This window comes from Equus caballus, chromosome X (genome assembly GCF_041296265.1).
Source record: "Equus caballus isolate H_3958 breed thoroughbred chromosome X, TB-T2T, whole genome shotgun sequence".
In the NCBI taxonomy this organism is placed as follows: Eukaryota; Metazoa; Chordata; class Mammalia; order Perissodactyla; family Equidae; genus Equus; species Equus caballus.
Window position 1 is genome coordinate 13,290,960 of NC_091715.1, and position 12,084 is coordinate 13,303,043.

Consider the following 12,084-nt stretch of genomic DNA (forward strand, 5'->3'; position numbering starts at 1 on the left):
ACTAATTATCAAGATCTAGTTGAAAGGTTAAAGGAGTGATATTTTGAGATACCTGTAACAACAGTTACTATGATATGAAGATACCTGTGCTTTCTATTGATGACAGAGGAACAGGTCCTGCTAATACCACTGTGGTTTGTTGCCTGCATTCATAACTGAAGGAAATGCCACATTTCAGTTGTAGATGAGTGAAGTAAAATGCGAAATTCCCCTCCAAGTTCCCAGAGCCCCTGAATTCTAGCTTAAGAACTCCTGATGTAGAATCAGGATGCACAACAGTTTGTGAGTTCTTTGAGGTATTATGTTCAAACCACTTAATACTTTAATTCTATTTTTTTTTTAAATTCTGGAAAATGTTGACCATATAAGAAAGTAAGCAGAACAAATTGATGAATTTCTTCCAGGTACCCATCACCCACCTTCAACTATTATTGACTCAGCCAATTTTGTTTCACCTGTATCCTTACCCACTTCCCTTCCCGTATTATTTTGAAGCAAATCCCAGATGGTGTATCACGTCATCCCATACTTTGATTTATATGTAGCAGATGGGCCACTAAATCTTTATGGATTGCCAGAGGCTTGATTCAGAAGTGCCATTAGCAACACTTAGTTCCACTCATGGATCAGTGTCCCAGGAGTGTGAACCTGGGTCAGAGAACCCTGTTCCCAGTCACTGTCTATCCTGTGCTTCCTAGCACATGTCTGGTGCTGTATTATTTATTTGTTCACTTCCACATATCTTTTTTGTCTCTTTCCATCACAATGTAAACCTCATGAGAGAAAAGGCTTTGTTTCCCTGTTCATGGCTGCATCCCCAGCTCCCAGCACAGTGCCTGGCATATAGTAAGTGCGTAGTAAATGCAATACATTTTGAATGAGTGAATGGCTGAAAGAAGAAAGGTAGGCTATGGGGATGTATGATGTTGCTGCTCAAAGTAGGGTCCCTGGACCACAGCATGGATGTCTTCTGGAAGCTTGCAGGAAATCCAGAATCTCAGACCCCACCCCACACCTACTGCATCAGAATCTGCATTTTAGCAAGATTCCCAGGTGATTCTGTAGGCACCCCACAGATTTGCTCTCTTGACCTGGGAGAGTGAGAATGCCAACCAGAAAAAGCTTCCCTTTGTGATTTCAAAGGCCTCATCAACCAGGAGGGCAGGGAAGGGCACTCACCTGTGAGTCAGTCATCCTAGGTATGAACTCTGGTTTGCCCATGTATTTGTGGGCCTCTATTTTCCCATCTGAAAAGTGGGGTGAATGAGGTATATCTTCTAGCATCATGGAAAGATTAAATGAGGTGATGATTCTGGTATGGAGTGCAGAGCAGGTTCTGGATAACTCCTGGGCTAATTCCACATGGCTGTCTTTCCAAAAAATGAAGGAATAACATCTGTTCATTTTTCAAAAGCTCTGATAATTCTGACTTGTTTTGGAAATCTTTTCCCCTCTTGTTTGACCATAATCATGGAGACTGCTTAGAAAACTTGTAAAATGTGTGGCTTGGCTTTGGTGCCCCTAGCCACTTTTGCATCTTTCCCCCTTTTCTGTGACATCCTTCTTCTTCTGGGGCATCACACATCCTGTCTCCTAAGAGCTTGCTCCCAGGAAAAATATCCAATATCAGCAATCACAAAGCATTCCATTCCCAGGACTCAAGAATTTTGAGTCCTCAATTGTGGAATAAAAGTTTTTTTCCCCTAATGTAGGTATCAGAAGACTGGTGGGGGAAATCTTTTAAAAGATACCTTTGCATTTGTGTGTGTGCCTCTGAAATTGTGTTACATGGACAAGTGTCTGCTTTGGCCCTGGTTGTTATGAGTCCTGATGGTCATGTCCACTTCTTTTAGTTGGAACCATGGACGGACAAACTCATGTCAGTTCAGCTTAGGGGTAGTTGGAGAGTTCAAGGCAATTCTTACTTTTAAATTCACTTTTCTCTATTCTAAAATCTTGAGGGATTCTAAACAAGTGGACCATGCAGGGAGGCAGAACTCAAGCTTTTTAATGATTACAGGGAATAGTGACAGCCAAGGTGTATGTTCCTCACTGCCTGTCCCCCCCCAACACTCCCCAGCCTTGTCTCACACATCCATTACATGATACGCTGTGTTTACCTGGGGCTTGTTCCAACATAGCTCAGCAATCCTCCTTCTATCTCGGCTTGGCTGTGTATTTACATGGTAAACATTTCTATGAAAGAAAGGGAAATATTCACTTTAAAATATCTTATAAAAATTGCCCTTTAGAGATGAGTGGATAGGAAAGAACAAACATTTCATATTTATAAAATGAATCATTTTATAAAAACGTTACCCATAGACTGAAAACTTAATAATAATGATATTGCTGATAGTACAATAATACTTGCTTAGGTTTGTTTAACATTTCATAGATATATAGGCCCTTTGTGTACATTATTTCATCTAAGCTTCTCAGCAATCCAGTAAAGTAGACACTGTTAGTTCCATTTTAAAAACAAGAAAACTGAGGCTTAGAAAGCTTATATAAATGCCCAGTGTTATTCCTCTAGGCAGTGTTAGCCTGGGTCTTCTGACTCAACACCAAATGCCTGTTGGCTTATCAGCCAAGAGTGACATATAAGCCAGTTATAAACCCAGTGGTACACAGCTGCCTCACAGTGCCTGTACCATTCAGCATTTAACCAGGAAAATGGAAGCACTCTAGGTATTTCACACACAGAGAATTTAATACAGGGAGTTGGTCACACTGGCCCTGGAAGAGCTGAGAAGCCAAACAGAGAATGGCGAGGTAAGCCAGAGTTTAGCAATGGCAGGAAGCAGCTACCATTCTTAAGCTGAAGGGATGGAGGGAAGGAGCAACACTGCTAGAACCCAAGGGCTGGAGGCCCCTTCCAGAGGCTGGAACAATGGTAAGCCAGCATCGTGGGAGTTGGAACCCCAGAGGAGACATGGCCATGGGCTAAGAGTGAAGGGAAATATCCTAATTCTTCCCTCTGCTAGCCCTCCAATCTCCTCTCATTGCCTCCCATTGGCTGAGCCTAGCTGGAAGCCAGTGGACCTGGAAGATGCAGCCTTTGAGGGTGAGCCCTCCCTGAGATGCAGAGCAGGGGGAGTTGAGGAATGAATCTGGGGGCAACAGGCACAGGTCCAGAGTGGGTATGCTCCCAGAACTCGGTTCGTGCCCTCAAGTCTTCCTCCTCCAAAGATCCCTCATTCTCCCTGGTTCCTTAATAACACTCCCCTCCCACTTGCCTCCCTCCCTCTCCAACAGGTTTGGCAGCAATCTCTTTTTGACCACTTTTCAGAACACAAAAAAGGAGTTGCTCAGGGGTTTGCAAAGGTGAGAGAAAGTGATTTAGATTGGTCTAGTTATGCATTTGAGGCCCAGACAGAAACTTCTGTTGCTTTTGGGACACAGAGACCAAAGCTCCAGTGACCCAACAAAGGACTGCATCAATGACTTTCTTGGCAAGCAAATGTCAAAAAGAACGCTGCCAAGTGCCCCGCCAGGAAAACTGGTTTGGCAACAAACTGATAGACCCAAAGGACTGGCATACATCACCCATTCTTCTGGATACTACTTAATCAGCCTGATTAAAATACTCATTTCAACCTTTGTAGTTTTGCGAAACCCTCTCCCGATTGGCTGGATTTTGCCGGATTGCTGTCTCCCTGTGTTCACCGCCCTCCCTCCACTCCCAGGGTTCTGTTTTCCATATATATTTCTCTCTTAAAGGGAAGTTTGTTTGCAGAACTTTTTTCCTTTCGTTCCATAACCTTCCGTGTAGATAATTGGAGACATCTGACGCCCTTAAACCAAAATGGGAAAACCCTGGCATAAGAAAAATCATTTCTGTGGTTCATAGCACAGTTTTGGGAACTCTTACCAATGAAAAGGGAGACTCATGGTCATTTGGGATCGTGATTGGGAAGAGATAAAAGGGAAACCCTACACCTCATTCAGGGCCTGGCACACAATAGGTTCTCAAAAAAGAAATGCTCGCTGAATGGATGGGAACATAGAAAAGATACAGTACTCTGTTCATTTCCTTTGACAGGTGTCTTTTTGTTTTAAGTACACATAGCAGCATTGGATAGCAGGCAACTAATGTCTTGGAGTTTTTCTGAGGACTTAATAAGGCCTAAATAATAAAATATCTTCAAGGTTTTGTTTGGTTTCAGTTCTTTTAAGGAGTCACTACCTCTGCTCTCTGTACTGTTAAGTTTATGATGAATTTGGGGCTTATGCACATGTTGACTCATCAGCTTGATCACTTTTATGTTCTGTAGCTTTAAATATTTCTTATGCAGACTTTCAAATGGAGAATAACATAATAGCCATGTACCCACCATCCAATTCTATCAAAGCTAACATCTCTCCCATGCTTGCTTTATATTTGTTTAAAGAAAAAAATGTTACAATTATAATCGAAAGCCCCTATGTTCCCTGTCTAATCTGATTACCTCCTCCCTCCCCAATGATAACTATTATCCTCATTATTGTGTTTATCAGTCCTTGCCTGGATGTATTTTAATATTATTACTACAAATGTATATATTCAAAAACAGTATTCACATGTTTTAAACGTTGCATAAATCATATAATATTGTATGTGTCAGTCTGTAACTTGCTTTATAAAGACCTAAACATATTGATTCACACCGCTCTACTGTATTCATCTTTCACTGTGCTGAGGAATGCTATTAAAGGAGTAAGTGCAATTTATTTATGCACTCTCCTATTGATGGGTATTTAGGTTACTTCCAATTTCTTGCTCCTGCAAACAATACTGCCACAAACAATTATGTCAAATGTCCCTACGGCACATGGTGGAAAAGGTCTCTGGGCAGTGGATCTCAACCTTTTCTACACATCAGAATTAACTAGCAAGATTTTAAAAGTCCCAGCACCAGGCTGCACCCAGCCCAGTTAAATCCGAGTCACTGGGGCTGGGGGGGGTGCGGGGGGAGGTGGGAACTAGGCATCTATATATTTTTTAAAGCTCCCCAAGATAAGTCCAATGTGCAGCCAGCATTGACAACCATTGCTTTAGGATATAGAGCTAGAAATGGAATTTCCAGGTCCAAGGGTTTTTTCCTCTTCAGCTTTTTAGATATTGGGAAATTATTCTCCCAAGTGGCTGTTCCAGTGGAAATGCCACTAGCAGAGTATGAGATCTCTTGTTCCCGTGGTATCATCTCCTCCCCTAAACTTTATTGATCTTGTCCCGGCGGGGATCTCAAAGGAGGCAAAGAGCTATCCCTTTGATGGCCTCCCACGCCTGCTTCCACCTGATTCATCCCCTGATAAAATCTTGCCTCACCCTAAGGTTGCAGAGTAGGAACTGTTCTCACAAAGTATAACTCAAAGCTTGGGGCACCTAATACCACATTATTTTGCAATTTAAGGTGTTACAGTCAAGAGGTTCCTGCCATCCATTCTACTTGGTCTAAAAGTCTAACAGTCTTTTCATGGCATGGTTTGGTGCTCATCTGTGATGTCTAATTTTGGGGGTACCAAATGACAAAGACACAGGCCATATTGCTATAGTGTTGCTTAGCCACAGATCCAATGTGATAGTCCCCTGAGCAGCTGGAGAAACAAGATGTTCAGCCAAGCCCAGACTTCCATGGTGGTTAGTTCAGAGTAATTGTGGAGGAACATCAGAGAGATCCTAGGCTTGACCTTACTCAAACCACAGCAGTGTAGAAATATCTTTTAGCCCTAGTGTTCTCTCTCTTTGGACATTCTGGACAGTTAAGTGAGGCTTTCTAACCTGCTCCCACACTGAAAGCTCAAATTAAACTTCCTCTCCCTGTGTTTGTGTAGATTTAGAAAATTTAACAGGTGAAAATTGGTGAGGCTATAATTGTTTTCCACTTTGAACTTAGCAACTTTAACCCTAATACATACAGTAAACCTGTCTTCTAGAATGCAAATGAAGACCCCAAAATAATTCAAACATGTACAGTGCTATTCCAATGAAAAATTGGGCAAGTCTACATAGCTACCTGGCCAGGAGTTCCAGGAGCCTGGCTGTGTGGTCCAAATCTGTCCTAGCAGTCTCTGGTGGCATTCTCTATAGCAGTGGCCCTCTCTGGCTTAAATATCAATAGAGACAATTCTGGGTCCCATGGCTGGCTAGGATATTTCAGGAATTTCATGGTGAGTTGGCCCCTCTTTCATTGGCCTATCTGGGGAGACTGGGCCAGAAGAATACTGGGAACTCAGAGGACTAGCTCTCATCCTCTTCCTTGTGTCACTTGCTGAGACATGGTTGCCTGCCATTTCCCAGTCTAGCCTCACCTTCCCCTCCACATTCCTTCCATCCCCCTTCCCCCAAATGAGGACTTCATCTTTGCCCTATTTGAAGCACAACTCACCAGTTGCATTACATCCAGAATCTTTTTATCATGGGGTGCCTTATCGCAGGGTTTTACTCTACTGTTTATCTTTGCTTCCAACTTTGTGTCTTGGGTTGGGATCCCTAGAGGCAGAGCCTGAGACAGGGATTCTAGTGCATGGGATTCCTTGGGAGAGCACTCTCAGGAGAAACTTGTAAGGGTGTGAAGGAAGCAGAATGGGAAAGGGGATGTGGCTGAGCTACAATGGGGCCTCAGAGCCTAGCTTTGCTCTGATCTACAGTGAGGGCTTTTGTGTGCTATATCAGTCAGTCAATTGCTGGGAGCTGCCTGTGGGAAGGGAGTGGGCCTAATCTCCCGGGCAAAGTGGCTCTCATCAGCCAAGGGCAACTCTCCTGAGAAGGGGGCAATTGTGAGCCACTAGCAGCCACCACTCATAGCAGCTAGAGGATGGGTGCACAGGCCCAGTAAAGGGGATCTAGGTGGGGCACCACTGTCCCTCTGGGTACCCTCTGGGATACCCAGTGCACTGGCAACAGACAATAACACTCCCAGCTCTCACATGCTGCCATGTGGGGCTCTGAAAGGGAATGGGCTTCATGTAGGTAGGCAAATAATGAGCACAATTTTCATGGATATAGAGTGCTATGAAAGAACTATGTTTAATAATGCATCTTTGTTTTGGCTGCAGGTCTGAGTATATCTTTGCTGTTTTAATCTTAATCCTGGAATTGAGTCTGAGACTTTCAGTGTGCCTGGAAGCCATTTTGACTGTATGTTGAGAAGCGTTCTAAGGCACATGTGTGAACTGATAACCAGGATAAGTGGCATGATGAAATTAATCCCCAAGTAGATGGGAAAGGAAGGCCAGTGCCTTTCCCAGTCTGGGCTCCCAGAGATGATTCACAAGCTGGGGCTTTGAGGCATGGAAAGCAAACAGCAGAACCAGGAGCCTTGGATACAATTGCTTCCTTAAGCCATAAACCTGGGGAACCCAGATGACTGAAGTGAATGTTTGCTAGGCTGAGGTCAGGTTTTATTTTGCTGAGAGCCTTCCTTGATTCTGATTGTGTCTTATCGCTTGTTTGTCATCTGGAGGTTGTGCAGGGGGAGGAAAGGATTCATAGAAATGCCCCGGCTGTGATCCCATTGTTGCCTGTTGTAATGTCTAGCCACGTTTCCTCCTGGGTGTCTGATTAGAACTTCCACTCTGAAGAAGCAGCACTAGAAACAACTAGCTAAGACTGCAGTTCCCTTTCTATGGGAGGCTGAGGAAAGGAGTCTGTGAGCTTTACATGCGACTCAATGAGGAATTTATGTCTCTGCAGATATCTTCAGCTCCTCCTTCAGGAGAGAATGACAAGGATTTGAAGCAGTATGGAATAGGGACAAGTGTGTGGGGACTGGGGTTGAGTCTTGGTTCTACCACTTGTCAGCTGTGGGAGCTTCCTTAGCCGAGGCCCTTAACTGCTCCAAGACTCTGTTGTTCCGCCTGAAAGTGGGGAAAATAATCCCTGTCTTAAAGGGTGGTTTGGAGGATTAAATGAGATCGTGTTGTATAAATTGCCTGTCGTGTTGTAAAGACTCAATAAGTAGCAGCTATTCTGCCTTCCTAAGAAAGTTCGGCTGCATTCCTGGTTTATGGGAGTGTAGACATAGACCAGAGCTAATAGCTCTTCTTGGGGAGACCAAGAAAGGTATTAGGATATTTTGAGGGACTTACTCTCCTGAGACCCCAGGCAAGGTGGGAAAAAGGAAGGTCGTAGGCATCCATTAAGATGCATGGGCAGGGTGACCATATGTCTCAAATATTCCAGAAGAGTTACAATTTCACATCATCCATCTTGGTGGGCAACCAAGTATACAGATTTGGGGTTCATAAAATACAATCACTGTTCTTGTGGGAAAATGCAGCTGAATCTAGGCCGACCTGCTTGGGAATATTAGGAGTCTTTGGAGCACCTTCAAAGAAAGCAGTTTCCTCGTGGGATTACTTTTGGTGTTTATAACTCTACTTTAAACAGTTTTGTGGAGGGTTCGTTTAACTCAGTTAATTCTCTTTTTAAAAATCTACCTCAATGTTTGACATCATAGGCCAACCTTTTAAATACCACTTTAAGTTGATGGCCATGTCAGCTTGGAAAAAGACAGAACCCATTTGTCTCCTCTGGTTCCTTCCATCTTTTTCTATCTGCACTGGTTAACCTCCCATTCTCTTCACCAAATATTTGGAAATGTCTTTCCAAAGCTCAGGAGGGGCCAGTTTCCCAAGGAGGGTCAGGTGAACAAGGTCTCATGGGCAGTTTGTCATCCCTGCACAGCTTTACTCTCTGTGATTGGGGAGGGAGAGCAGAGGGCTGGACAGGTGGACACTCTCTCTTGCTTCCTCTCCTTTCTGTCCCTTCTCTGTCTGGAGCCTTCTCCATGCTCCAGTTAGCAAATCCGCATTTCAGCGTTCAGGCTGAAATGCAAGTGCCAGCACAAGGCAGCTAGTGCCATTTGATTTAAGAACAGCCTGCATTTCAAGAGGCAGAGCTTTCTACTCTTTGCAACACACCTGCTTGAAAACAAATTAAAGAAGAGGGAGGGACCTCATTGCACTTTTATATCCCTTTATCCACTTTGCTGCCAGAAACACCATTTTCCTTTGAGTTCCAATATATCCCACTTTCGACTCTTACCTCTCTTGTCCCTCGTGCATTCTGAGTCTATAGTCCCCACCCAGCTAGCCCCCAATGCTGACTGTGAACATCTTAAAAAATGACCTAATCTTTCTAGAACCTTAAGGCTGGCAAGAAAAAAATTCAACGTATCCCTTGCCTTCTTTGCCCATATATTTTTTAAATTACACACTCTGTGTTTCCAGAGGGAGAAGAGTTATTTGAATTCTTGAGATTTGCTCTAGCAACAGTGGGCCTATTAACTTCTCATTAACGTTGACTTTTTGAAGATGGGCAAACCGTTATCCTTTTGGTTTCACTTTTTAAAATTATTATTTTATTAGAGTAGAAGTGTTGTGTAAGAATGGTAATGTTGGAGTGAGAATCCCTCAGTTTAGGACCCGAGGCCCCGGTAACTTTATTTTGCTTAAAGAAGCACTTATCTAGTACTTAATATGTACCAGGTACTGGTCTGTGTGCTTTATAAATACCAGCCCATTTAATCCTTATCACAGTCCCATGTGGTAGAGGCTACCATTATCTTCATGTTTCAGATGAGGAAATGGAGGCTCAGAGAGGTGGTGTAACTTGCCTGCGTTCCTGCAGAATGCTGGGGTTCGAACCAGGCATTCTACCTCCAGAGTCCCAGCTCTGAACCGCTAGCTCCATTCCCTCTCTGTTTAGGATTATCCAGGGCTCCGCTGCCTTATTTATACAGTGAAGGGGATGAACTGCATTATTTCTAATTCTATTCTAGAACTAATATGATGGAGGATAGTGATAGCTTCAGGGGCTTCTTCATACACCTGCCTTTTATAATTTTTGCCCTAATCCATATGCTGAAATAGTTCTTTTGAGTACAGTATTCTGTGGCGGAGTTTCTACTTCTCATACCCATCCTCTGATCTCAACGTTGAGGAGGAGAAACAAGCCTTGAGTGAATTGGCTTCCCAAAGCCCATTCTGAGGCGCACCAATCCAGCATCATGCTTAAAAGAGAAGGTTCCCAGGCAGGAATTTGGGGGAGCACTGCATCCCATGCCCCACCCTCTTGGAATTCACAGTGCACATGAATTTGTTAAAGGAACCTGGATGTTCTACGGTTGAGAAACCTATTCAGCTTTGATTATTCAAGTGTTTACCATCCTTGTTTTACTGTAGCTCCACTCTTGGGGTAGCCTCCCTAGAGCCGGGCTTCTGGCAGACACTAAGGACACATTGGCTTACGCGTTCTTTGTAAGTGGTGTCTACAGCTTTGAATTTGCAAGGATTTGAAAGTTTAACTCTTTTGTGCTGGTACCATCCGTGTATATATAGCTGGATAAATATTAAGAACAACAGAAGTCTTTTGTAAAAAGATTACGTATCTGCTACCTCTTGGATTCTCAGCTAATAAGACATGTATGCTTCACCCTCAGCAATCCTTACGTGAAAATATTCACTCAAATACAAACTGTACATGTAAAGATGTGAAATTGACCCACGTGGTGACTCTCCCTTCACCGCCCCATGCCAGCTTGAGGACATGGTTATGTGTTGGCTTCTCCTCACCTTCTTCTTACATCATATCTTCTCCTCACTTATTCTTGGGCTCTTTCCATATTTATTTTCCTTGGCTTTCCACTCCTATGTTTCTCTGTCTCATCTACCTTTCATGATTCCTGAAGACAAGGATGTCCAGGGAGAGAGAGGACTGACAGCCGGCAGAGGAATGTCTCCTAAACACTGAGCCTGGGCCCCCTCACACAGCATCACAGTGTTTCCATTTTCTGATTTCTGTATTATTTTTACAACGCCCACTTGCAAAAAGGGCTTCTTTACTCCATTTGCTTGTTTTTTTTTATACTGTGTAATTTGAAATTAAAAAATAAAATATATGCACAGGATTAAAAATAAAACTTCCAGCTGTAAAAAAGGGAATGAAATAAAATGTAGCGTGAAAGCCTATCCCTCCCCTGAGATCTAGTTCTTCTCTCCAAAGATAAACATCGATGATAAACATCGTTCATGTGTATCATTCCGGAAGGTTTTATTCAATTACCTATGTGTGTGTTTGCATGAATATCTCTCTATCAGTCTATCTCATACTACACACAATATTCGTTCTCTTGCTTTTTAGTGAACTTAATAGCAAACATTAGAAATCTTTCTAGTTCCAAATGAGCTACTTGTTCTTTTCGTCAGATGCATGGTATTTAAAACTCTACAATTTATTGAACCAGCACCCGCTGAGACATAGGATTTTCCATTTTCTGCTATCAACATTGTTGCATTTAATAGTCTTTCACTTATAACTTGGCTTACTTTTGCATGTATATCTGGGAATTGCCAGTTCAAGGGGTAGTTTGTCTTCTAGCTGGAGGGAGACTGCCAAATTGCCTCTGATTAGGTTGCACTATTCACGCTTCCTCCCCTGTGTATGAGAGAGCCTTCTTTCTTCCAGACTGCAACACCTCTGGGTATTACCAAGCCTTTAACCTTTGCTCATCTGAAATAGGCAATACAAGGTATATTTACTGATTGAAAATAACTATCATTTTCATTGTGATTCCCTTTATAGAACACCTTAGATTACATTCTCTCATTTAATTTGCATAATGAATACTGATGTTGGGATTAGTGTTATTTTCCATATGAGGAAGCTGAAGCTCAGAGAGGGAAAGTGACGTATGCCAGCCAAGCAGTGAGGGAACAGAGAATCAAAATCAGGTTTCCTAACTCAAGATTTAATTGGTTTTCCCCAAATTACATTGCCTCTCCAGCAGGGAGGAGGGTGGAAATATTGCGTGGATGTGTGTGCATAATATGGTGCTGAGAACTGAGGAGGGAAGATGACTGAATATAGGATCTTTCTCTTCTTTTTCTCCCAACTATTCCCCTTTGATACCCTGAAAAATTCACATTTGAGCCTCAGGTGCTTCCCTCTGCGTTATCGGATTTAATTCTCCCACCCAGTCTTGTTATTCCTCATCTGACTCGCAGCCAAATCATCACTTTGAGGATCCCACTGAAATAGAGCCAGAGAATATGGAATTAAGAGGCCATCTATGAAATTTAAGTTAGAACCATGTAAGA

General features: G+C 42.9%; 1 protein-coding gene across 2 annotated transcripts in view; it reads left to right on the forward strand.

Moving 5' to 3' along the window:
* Positions 1-12,084, forward strand: part of NHS (NHS actin remodeling regulator) — a 334,723-nt gene that overhangs the window by 109,292 nt on the left and 213,347 nt on the right. The window lies entirely within an intron of this gene.